Here is a 12,188-nt window from a genome sequence, read left to right as displayed (position 1 = left end):
GAGCACATTAAGTGCAATGTTTTTCTTTTCATTGCTCTCCTTTTATCTGCTCTTCTAAACCTCTTTGTTCCTCTGGTTTTCATCTACCCTGAACTGCTGCTGTGGTACTGAATGCTGATGAAACAATAACTTATTCCTACTCAGAAGGTTATTTTCCCGCTGTATTTCTTAACATAACATAGCTATCCTGCATTTGTACAGGGAATCTCTGCATCCATGATAAGAGCAACTAACTCAGTTGTTTGCAAGTACCCTGGATGCTTGAGGAACTGCAGGCATGGATCAATACTGCAACACAGACAGACTGATAATGTGACATCCTTTCAACTTGTCACTGATTCTGACTCTTTTCCTGCAATCTTAATGCTCTGCAGTGTTACTGCTGCTCAGTCACAGCTTTGTCATTGTCACCATGCGGGGACATTCCCAATCTCATCCCTCCTCTGTTGGCTCCTCAAACCAGTCACTTGACATTTCCAGTTCCTTCCTTGACCTGAGTGTGTCAGCTGCCACTTTCAACAAAAATGTATGGTCAGTTCCATTAGTTCAAGTTTTTTTTCTGGTTTTGTTTTTCAGAACTGGAAGGAAAAAAAATAAAAACCCTAGGACTGAAGTTGCCCTTTGAGGTCACTGAATCCACTTCCCTCCACTTAATGGGACTTGATGACCACAGCAGAGGTGGTCGTGTGAATGCTTACATTTGTACCATGAAAGCACAGTACAAAACAACTTTTAACAGTCAGAAAAATAATAAAGCACTTAATCAGAGAAAACAATATTTTATTTTGTCAAAGGAAGAAAAAAAATCTCAGGAAATAAAGTCTTCTGAGGAAAGAATACAGTTTTTAAACTCATCTCTATTTTTCACCTTAAATGAGAGAATATGATGGCAGAAGTGCTGAATTTGAACAAAGAAAATAATATAGACATGATGTGTACCTCCATTAACAGGGACAAAAGTAAAATTTCTTTCACAAGCTTGTTAAGAATTTAGTTCAAAAGGACACAAAACTCAAAAAAGATTTTTTAGCATCTCTGGTAGAGTGGCAATAGACAGAATATCTAGATTCTGCATTGCTGTGTAGTATTCAATCCCCTCTAAATTATGTTTGAAATCTTTCAAAACAAAAGCTACTTTTTCTTAGTTCCATAATAATTTCCTCTGTGACTGATATAGATAAAAAACAATAGTTATTTTTCTCATAGACAGTGTAGACCTCCGGTTTCCCCTTTCTATTTTACAGTATTTCATAATGATCCACCTTCTAGAACAAACACAAGATACATTCAGCAATTTTTCCCATCACTGCAACCCTTGACAGAATATAGATTGAAAAAAAAATGGGTTCAGAGAAGGTGAAAGTGATGCTGATCAATTGTTGGAAGCAGCTTGACGAAGTGGGAAAACTGAAGCTTTTTCAAATTGTGTAGTGAGCCATCACAACGCTGCTGATATTCTATGCAGGTACTGATTTTCTCTGCAGAACTGAAAGTTTATTTTTTCTGCAAGAGATACAAACTACTGAGACTACCAGATCTGCTAGTGGTGTTGCAACATCAGAGAAGCACATGAAATATATTTTTATATATATATCTATGGCTAGTAGCTGAAGATAAGGTTCTTTTTTCATTTATTACCATAATATAGAACTTCTGCTTGTACACCAGATAACTTTATGGAAAAATCCACAGGATTTAACAAGGAAACAGCATAAATTTACAGAAATACTATTTTCCTTACAAAGAGGATTTTATTTGTTCAAAAATGCCATACATTTAATTCCTATTATAAAAATTTCTAAAGAGTAAAATTTTCCTATAAATATAACTTGCACCTAAAAGCATGTGTAGAGTGATTGCAACAGGGATGTTTTTGGTTTTTTTTCCAGGTTTTTCCAGTGTTACAACTGTCTCTTTGGCTTTCATCTGTTCACCTTAAGCTGTGATGCTATTGTCTAAGTAGTCAATGTGCTTGCTGCTTTGGGAATAGTGTCTTGTCAGGTAAGACACCCTGGAAATTAGCATCTGCACCAAACAAAGACCAAGGACTGAAGTGAGGTGGCTGCTGATAATGAAAAGGCAGTTCTGCCACTCTCCTGTTAGGCATTATTTTAATGATATATCCAGCACTCCCTTACTCTGATTATTTCAATGGACTACTTCTTAGGAGGGTTTTAGGTAAAAGGTTCACAGATCTTTTATTTCAGGCAGGAACAGCAGAGATTTGAGAGCACCTCTGGCCCTGAACCCATCTCTAAAAAGTACCAGGAAAATGGACTAACTGAAAAAGATCTGAAGGGGTAGATGGTTGTTTCAGTTTACACTAAGACTACAGCAGGTGCACACAATACAGCCCACAGGAGGCTGCTCTTCTGGGTAAGCACATCCTGTAATTCCCTCCCACCTGCCGTATCCAAGCCCCAACTGCTGCCAGTACTTGAGGTTTCACCAATGAAGCTTTAGAAAATAAAGTATCAATGGCATTACTACTGTTCAGATGAAAGCATTCTTTGATCCAAAAGACTGGATCCAACAGCACCACATTTTCTGTGAGTTTCTCTAGAAGCCCTTTAAGAATAATAAAGCAGAAAGATGTTTTGCCGTTCTATGACTTTAAAGATGAGTAACAGTTTAAGGTGGTATTTCAAATCCAAGTGATGGCATTTGGATTTTAAATACTCTACAGGCTTTTTGGGTTTATCTGTTTAATGCATTTTATAACTGTGGTAGATTGACCTTGGCTGATTGCCAGATGTGCATCCAGCTACTCTTAACCCACTTCTCAATTGGAGTTCCCTTGAAATTGGGTGGAAAACTCATTTCTATCATGGGCAAAACAGGTTTGACATGGGAAAAATTTAGTTTATTACCAGTTAAAAAGAGAGACGGTGAGAAATGAAGGCCCAACAGTACTGTCTCCCTTCCCTCGAAGCAACACAGAAGGAGTGGGGGCTACAACCAGTCTATAATAATAGTTCCTTTCAGGTACTTCCCCCTCAGACTTTTTCCTGTGCTAAAGCGTGCACCCTCTTCATGGGCTGCAGTCCTTTTCTACTCTAACATGGGGACTGCCAGGCTGCAACTTCCTTTAGGACTTACCTAGCTGCTCCAGTGGGGGATTCTCCATGGTCTGGAGTGTGAATATCTGCTCCACTGTGGTCTCTGCTTGAGCACCTGGAACATCTCCTCTTCCTTCTCTAACCTCAGTGTTAGCTGGATTGTTTGTTCCACTTTGTCCTCTTCCTCGCTGTGCAGTGTTTTTTATCATGTCTTACATAAATTCTCCCAGAGACACCACAGACTCCTCTGCCAAGCTCAGCTGTGTCCTGCAGTGAGTCCATTTTGGAGCCATCTGGAACTGACTGTCCAGCACAGAAAAGTCTCTGGCTTCTGCTCACAAAGGCCATCCCTGCAGCTCCCACAATTACCAAAACCTTGTCACTTACATTAAACACCAAGAAGTTATTAGACAAATTATGTTTATTGCAAATATATTGAGTCACACATACACTGTTCCCAAACATACTGTGATTTCTATACTTCTCAAGTTGGTTGCAATTGATGACCTTAACACACAAAAAAATTTAAGAGTAGAGACAGCTGCAGGGACTGACCAGTGAATTGTGATACTTCCTGTTAGGCACAATAATTTTTAAAAATTGTTTTGTATTTTCCCTGTATTTTTAGGTTAATATAAAAGGAGGCCAGTTCATGAAGAATAGAGTGGCCTAGCACAGACATCTTTTAAAAGCCAATAAATTTAATGAGTTAAAAGTCGGAGTCGGTGTAGACCTAATATCAAGATGTTTGTGTCTTTTTTGTTTGTTTGTTCTGTTCTGTTTTGTTTTGTTAGTATTACATCTAGGTATTGATCTGGAACAAATTCCAATAAAAGTACAAGGAGGTAAATTGTGTTCTCATTGGAAATATAAAGCAATGATTACAGCACTGTACTGATTCAGTATGAAGCAAACACTCACACTTAGCAGGACTACCAGCCAGTGTGCCAGTGGGGAGTTAAAGATTATAGGAAATTATTGAGGACCTGATAGGGACAGAATCCTAGTATAAATAGATATATATGTATATATATATATATATATATCCTATTAGATAAATAGAACAATAGAAATTCTATTCCATATTTACATTAGAAGATAGGAATGCACAGAAAAAGCTAGAAATAATGCTTGACAGCGAGTCCATATGAGCATGCCAGTGGGAGAGAACAAAACACTCTCTCCATGGTCTGGGGAATAGATCAAGGGCAATTGACTCAAAAGTTGCCAGCACAAATGGGTCTGAAAACCCTCGTGCAGTAGCCCCACAGCCTATTTCTTTCACCCTGGTCCTTTTGCTTTTCAGGTGAATTCACATGTCTATGAGTGCAAGCACCAGCAGGATGGACAGAGAGCTGCATTTGGGAGGACAGGACCAAGAACAAGTCTTGAGAGGAGTGGCTGAGGGAGCTGCTGGTGTTTAGTCTAGAGAAGAGGAGGCTGAATGAAGACTATCACTCTCTACAACTACCTAAATGTTGGTTCTGGAGGTGGGGGGATTGGTCTCTTCTTCCTAGTAACAAGCAACAGGACCACAAGAAACACCTCAAGTTGTGCCAGGGGAGGTTTAGGTTGGATACTAGGAAGATATTCTTCACCAGAAGCCTTTCAGAACATTGGAAGAGCCTGCCCAGGGAAGTAGATGAGTCACCATCGCTGGAGGTATTTGAAAGACATGCAGAGGCAGTGCTTGGGGACATCGGTTGGTGTTGAATTTGTTTAATGGTCACCAGTTTTACTTAATGATCTTGGAAGTTTTTTCCAGCCTAAATGACTATAATTCTGTGACCTGAATAAATTTTTTGCTGTGGATTATTAAAATACTTCTCCACCTCTGCTGTTGCACACACACAAACTTTGTCCCAGAGCCTGTTGTATGCTGGGTTGGTTCAGTTATAGAGATTTTAATAAATGTTAGCTCGGTTGGTCCTCTGTACCCCTGTTTTCCCCCACAAATGGTTCGCTCCAAGTTACTTACGACAAAAGCTTTTACATGTCAATCTTGTAGCCATTCCCTGGTTCTTCTTGAAAGTTCTGTAGCAATCACCCCACCTTTGCAATCCTATTTGTCCCAGAACACTGTACCCACCTCTGTTATATTCCCATAGGTTGCTGTGATCCACGTCACTCGCCTGTTGTCTGTCCCTATTGGGTGAGGGGGATTTCCACCCCTGTCTGCCTATTTAACCCAATGCTTTCATTGTCCATTCGCCATTTTGCCCTCGCGCTGCCTGGGAGCAGCCGCTCCAACCATCGCAGCAACCACACGGGAAATAAAAGTTCTCAGGCTCACAGGCAAAGTGTGCCTTCTCTCGTCCCTTTGCTTCATCTCAGTGTAAGGCTACGAAAGCTGTGTACCCACGCTGGAGCGCTCCACACTAGCAGGGAGGCAAACACCTTAGCCCAGGAGCATCCGTGCACGCGGCAGCTGCGGTCTCACCAAAGGGTGGCTCTAGCCGGGCATCCCAGCTGCCCAAGACCATAGCGAACAAAAGCTGCAAGAGCCCTCTTCTGCTTTAAAAGAGCACACAAATGTTGGAGCCATCTATAAACACTGGAAGGAGTTTTTCAAGAATGGACAAGATATTACTGTGACAGTACTATATTTGTTCTCTTAGATAAACTGATGTTCACAAATTCTGGAAATGTTCCTTCTCACATTGCTTTTACTCTGAAAGAAAAGATATCTTAATTCAGGAAAAATGTGAGCTTGTAAGGTGAATTAATATGCAAAAAAAATGTGAGAAAAATTGCAAAATTCTGCAAAACTGCAAAATTCTGCAAAATTGCAAAATTTCTATCCAAAATTGCAAATTTCTGTCCAAATTGTCAATGAAGTGATGGTTTGGCATTTAACGATATTAGTAAAGTGATGTGAAGAGCTGTATAACCATTTAGATTTATTAGCTATCAGAATTACAAATATTTTATACGTAATGTAAGGGATGACCAAAAAAAAAATTAAGAGGCTATCTTACTTGCCTATGTCACATTCATACACACATTTTAAGGCAGGCTCCTTAATCTCCAAATACTTGCTTTTCTTTCAACATTTCAGGAGTCCAAGCACCATCAGTTTATTGTCATAAAAACCTGACCATGTTAAATTCTTGCTGTTGACAGCATGAGTCAGGAAAGCAACATAGATGGTTTACTCTATCATGCCAAGGTTCATTATTCAGCAAGATCTCTTCCTTTAATTTCTGACAAGATCAGCAGAACTTAAACAGGTATTAGAATACTAGTACAGTCTATACCATTGCTATTAATAGTAGCATTGATATTTTCCAAAGAATGAATAAGAGCCAATTTACATATATATTTATTCATATATCTATATATTAGCTGGAACAGCAACTGGGATTTTTTTCATATGTCAGGTCTCATTCATTTTAGTAGTGTGGTGTCAGTACACTGCCAACATTTACAACAAAAATGTTGCAGATGGTATGTTTAAAATAGAACTGGCAAATTCACTTGCTTCACCTGAGATGCACTGAAGTGGTGTTATACTTTATGGAAAAGCTGAAAATGTTATTCTAGATTAAGCTAAAAGAAATGGGATTAACTCCTCAAATTTAATAATATATATTTTTAGCCATCTGAGGACCTCACTTGGAAAGTTACTTCACTTGGGAAAATTAAGGGAGAGTTGGATATGTACTTTCCGTGGCAATATGAGTATTTTTTGTATTTTAAGTTGAAAGAAAACAAACAAAAATAAAATAAATTCTAACTTTAATGTAAAGTTGTGGCTGAGGGGAGCTACAGGTAGGTGAATTTAAAATTGTGGTTTTATTTCACAAGTCAGAAAACTGGTTGTGTAGATGCATTTGCTGCAATTTTGCAAGCTGTTCTTTTAATAGACCTCTGTTAGCAAGAGACTACACATGAGAAGTTAGTTCAGTCACAGCCACTGAAAGCTTGATTATTTTTTTTTACTGCCATTGAACACTATCAACTGATATACTGATGATGTAGAGTAGTCTGAGTCTAGGCAGTGGAAGAATAATGGACTTTAAAGCACTGTTTCAGGCTAATTTAAATCAATAATAGAATGATAAAGCTTTTACATTCTAACATCATTTTTCTTACCATAAATATGATAAATATGTTACTGATGCATGAAAGTGTTTTCATATTAACTGACAAATGAGAGTCTACTTTTACAGTTATAGATAGAGATCAGGTATATGCTTGTCCTGGTATAGAGCTGCGCTGCACAATAGTAACATAGCTAGCACATACATCATTATTTCCAGTAATGTAAAAAATTACTGAAGTAGCATTTTTCTATAATAATAAATTATTATTACTATAGAAGAGCTGGGGAAAATCAACAAAGAATTTTGTAACATCTCCCGATTTAAATATGTAAGAATATTTTAAAGTTAAGGACTTGCAAATTAAATTCTCCTTTCTTTGCACATCCCTAATCAAATTGTTGCCAAATTTTAGAAACTCTTTAAACATGGAAAAGAGTCATTTTTTAAAAGGAGACACTGTTTATTCTGTGCAGGGTGCAAGGTGGAAATTTTCTAAAAATCAAGCACACCAGAGAGTAAAAAGCAAAAGAACTTATACACTAAAATTTACATAAATCCACCTAATACAGAGTTACCACCTACCTAGTAATCTAGCTCATGTAACATTATTCAATACTTGTTATTGCACCTGTGTGCTCTCCTTTGGGGGTCTCTGGTGGTCATCTGGGAGGGTGACTCTTACCCAGTTTCAAGCAAAGTTCAGCCAGGACCTGCAAAACACAAGATTCTGTGCCAACTCTGATGTGATCTTTGGAGCCACATCTAAAACAATTGCCAAGCAGGACATAGTACAGAAGGTTTCCATAAGCATTAAACAGAACCTATTTAACACACCTGATAAGATCTCTTAATATTCAAAAGTGGGGTTAAAGGTGAGAATGATACCATCACCTTATAATTACAACAGAAGGGAAAAGAAGGGACAGAGAATTCTGCTTATAATCAATAAAATCAGTTGCTTTGGTTACTCTTTGTTGTCTTCTGTTGATGTTCACTCTGCTCCTCACTCCAACACTGCCAGGCCACACCAAAACTCAAAGGTACAGCTAGCTGCTCAGTGATGAGCCACTCATGCCTGACTGTTATAACCCACCCCCAAAGGCAGGGTAATTGAGGTTCTTGTGAATAGATGTCTTGGAGCAGATTAGTGTAAAATTACTCTGAATCACTGGTATTTATATATATCTGTGACAGCTTTATTTTAGAACAATTTGGTTTCACGAGAAGGAAGGCATGTTGCCATTTTTGGTATTGTCTATAGAAATGAAAAATCATAAGAGTATAAAGATATCACTTAAATAAACATATAAGGAAAAGATAGAAAGAGAAAGAAAGGTTAAGAATAGATAGCAGAGGGAAAAGACATCACCACTCATGGATCCAGCAATGTGAATTGGTTGTTGCAGTTTCTATGGCTGGTGTTCAAAATGTTGGTCTCATTCCTGATCCAGCAGGAGTGGGGAAGCTCATACAACATAATGTTCAATGTGTTCAGGTGGGAGCAGCCAGGTACCTCCCTTGGGGCAGAGGGGGTTTACAATATTTGATATAGCACTGGATCATGGATAGTCCTCTGGTGGATGGCCCCAGAAATGAGTCTGGGGGTACTTCAGGGGTCTTTGATGGTTTATGACACCTTCTAAGACATGCCAGATGCCTCTCACACCAGCCAGCGTAGTTGAGTGAGTTATGTCACACCGGAAGGGATGAATACCTGCAGGCCTATGTGTGAATGTGAATGCCTGGACACCTTTTCCAGAGGGTGTAGGGGGGAGGTTTTACACCTTAGCCAGTTGTGTAAAGAAGGACATTAGCATGATAAAAAGCATTTTCCCACCTCCAGGATTTCCTTCTTATCAGCCTTACCTGGCTCTCAACCCAGCCTTTTGCTAATTAAATGTTTGATGAGGCCATCCTCAGTGTTGGAGGTCTTCATCTTGCCTGTTCTGACACAGATCAGAGGTTTTGCCACCACACACTCAGAAACTCTCCTCCTTCCTTTGGTTTGGATGTGTGTGTGTACAAACCTGGCCTCAGCAAAGCACCTGCTGCTTCTGCAAGTAACTGATTGCTTGAGTCATTAACCCTTGTCATTCCAGTCTCTCATTGGCCCATAGTTTGTCCCTTGAATGCCTCCCCCAGGTCAGACTCCCTTGCCTGGACAGAAGCTGGATCTGACCCTGGAGATATTCTGCTTGCTTGGCTGTCAGGGCAATATGATAGCTTGGCATCGTGGCTCTCAGCAGCTGCTGACAAAACCAGCTGTGACACCACAATTCTGATCAGTAAGTCATTTATATGTTGTATCACACATTCTTCTATTCCTTATTCTACTCTATCACGCATCCTGAAGGCAATTTTAATCGTTTATCTGTACACTAAATATGCATTGATATTCTCATTGTTAGCAGCACCACATTTTGCGGTCATTCAACATGTCTTTAGATGATGTATCTTTTGATTTCTCCTTTTAAATACTTTCTTCACATAACACTGGTGTTTTCTACAGACAATCTGCTTTGGTGTCAGTTACCTAACATAACTAGTTCCATACTATTTCAGTTGCACAGCTACAATGATTTGAGATCAAGTCTTTAGGCTGGCATAACATTTCATTATCTTGGAGAATAATTTTGATTTGCTTTTGATTAGAGATCTTTTTAGAGTGCTTTTCCCCCTTAAAACAAATAAATAAATGAAGCAGTGCCTCTACTAATGCAGAAGTGCTAAATATGGGTCTTGTATGTATTAAATAACTAGCTACAAACTATGTAGCTAGTTATTTAAGAAGTATGCTATTTTGAAATGTTATTAAAACTGTTTTGTCTTCATTCATTGTTCATACAGGAGGAAAAATATGGTTTTGTTCTTTTTATTCTGAATTCTAGGAAATTTTGAACATTGAGGGTTTTGAGATTCTCTGGGTCTCCTTAAAGACCTGTGAGTCTTTATAAAGTATTAGTTATTCCCTTTTGTGCCATGTGGTGTGTTTACTTGTCCTTTCAAAGCACTTTTCCCTTCCTAATATCCTAATATCCTAATATCCTAATTTCTATTACTCTGGTGCTACTGGTATAAGGTCACTTTTGATCTACAGTTGACCTTATTTAAAGAGGAGCTTAGAACCATAAAGTCTTTACAATGCCAAAGGGAACACCATTTGTTTCAGGAAATTCACATTTAAAAGTATAAATGCAGTTTAAAGATTTGAATTTTAAGCACATGGGAGAGAAAAGTTTTGTATAACTCTGCATACAGTCTCTTTTGTGAGTAACAAAAATGCACCTATTTTACCTTTTTGCCTACAGTCCTTATTATTTTTTTATTTTCTATCAATATGTATTGAAAACATTTTGGGTTTTTTAATAAAACAAACATAAACACTCTCTGAAATGTTTCCTAAAAAAAAAAAGGGTACACTGTTCTGTCACCTACTGTTTATTTGCTTTTAAAATCCTATCAGACTGTTAGGCTGAGCTGTAATTCAAGGAAATGGCAGGGAAGAATATTATATGAACTATTAATTTCATTGTCTGTATTCAATTAAGGATGTCTTGAGTAATCTAACTATAGGAAGTATTTTTTGTTGTAAAATAATATCCTTCAAGGTGAAGCCTGAATTAATTAGGAATATAATCAAGTTTTATACCTTTTTCACTATTCAGTCTGTAACTCTCTTAGGGTCTACAAACAATTCATTATAATTCAGCAATATTATATAGAAGGTCTTAAGGTTGTTGGGTTATTTTATTCACCTCCACTATCTTTTAAAGTAAATTCATGTTCATAAAAACTAACATTTCTTACTGTCTGGAATGAAATTCTTCTGACAGTTATTTTAAGTAAGAGCTAAAGATGAAAAATTAAGTTGATATATTAAAATATAGAAAAAAATGGAAAAATCATAGAATGCATAAATATTTGATAAATTAATGTAAACAGCCTTAATGTGGATGGAGAAATAAAAATTATGCAACATTTCCCTTTTCTTTATGTTGGCGTGAATTTAGATCGAATTAACTAATTATGGATTATACTGGATCATATTGATTTTTTTTCCAATGAATAGTAATTTAGATTTAGACAATACTTCAACCATTACCATTTCAAAAATGACTTGGCTCCTGGAATTTGGATTCAATGGAAAGTGAAATAGGAAAATTAAAACTCTTCCACTTAACCTTTTTGGACATTGGGAAAAATTATATCTGGTCAGAACATGCTGTAGAAAGTGGTTATAATGAACAGTGATATTTTCCCAAAAGGCCTCTTTGTTTGTGTATCATACCTGATGGTGGTCATTGGGAAAAATACAAAACAAAACAAAACAAAAGCAAAAAAAAACAAACAAATTGATGATTCCAAGGGATATCAGTTTTCTTTGGCTAAAAAGACAAGTCTAGCCCCAGAGCCTGAGAACTGAAGGTCTGATTAGGGCCTTCCAACACTAAAAACCTTACAATTTTGTTTTACAACAGCTATTCACTCTAGGAGAGTAGCAGAAAATACAGCAATAGCAGCCTGGTATATTCTCAGGTACGAGAAACTGCAGGTCATCAGTGGTTCCCTTTGCCTCCTGTGCAATCGGAAACCTCCCATCTAAGAGAGGTCAACAGCCATACTACAGCTTCTTGGTTAATTGGCAAACTTCCTACTTTTGCCACATCCTTACAGGCTGTTTTATGGAAGCTGCTGACAAATTTCTAAACAGGAGAAGGGAATCCTGATAATATCCCCTACTAGGATTGTGAGGCATGCTCAGCTCTCAAAGTTAATTTTAGTCTCTCTGGACACTCACATGTATTCAGATGCACTGGTTATATTTGACTTTTACTGGTTATATTTACTGTTACTTTAAAAGAAGAGGAGTTTATACAGAAATTGCAGGATTTGAAGAGCTTTTGTGCTGAGATAAATTGATTTTTTTCTTACATTTGATATGAGCATCATGATGAATATATTTCCCCTTCTGCTTGACCAAATTTATTACTTGATAAATTTAAATAAAATAAAGTATATATGCATACTGAATGCATTAATTATCAAAAAAACTCCTTTAATTCAGGATTCTTACTGAAACCAC

Source organism: Vidua macroura, chromosome 1 (genome assembly GCF_024509145.1).
Source record: "Vidua macroura isolate BioBank_ID:100142 chromosome 1, ASM2450914v1, whole genome shotgun sequence".
Taxonomy (NCBI): Eukaryota; Metazoa; Chordata; class Aves; order Passeriformes; family Viduidae; genus Vidua; species Vidua macroura.
Note: the sequence above shows the minus strand (reverse complement) of the source record.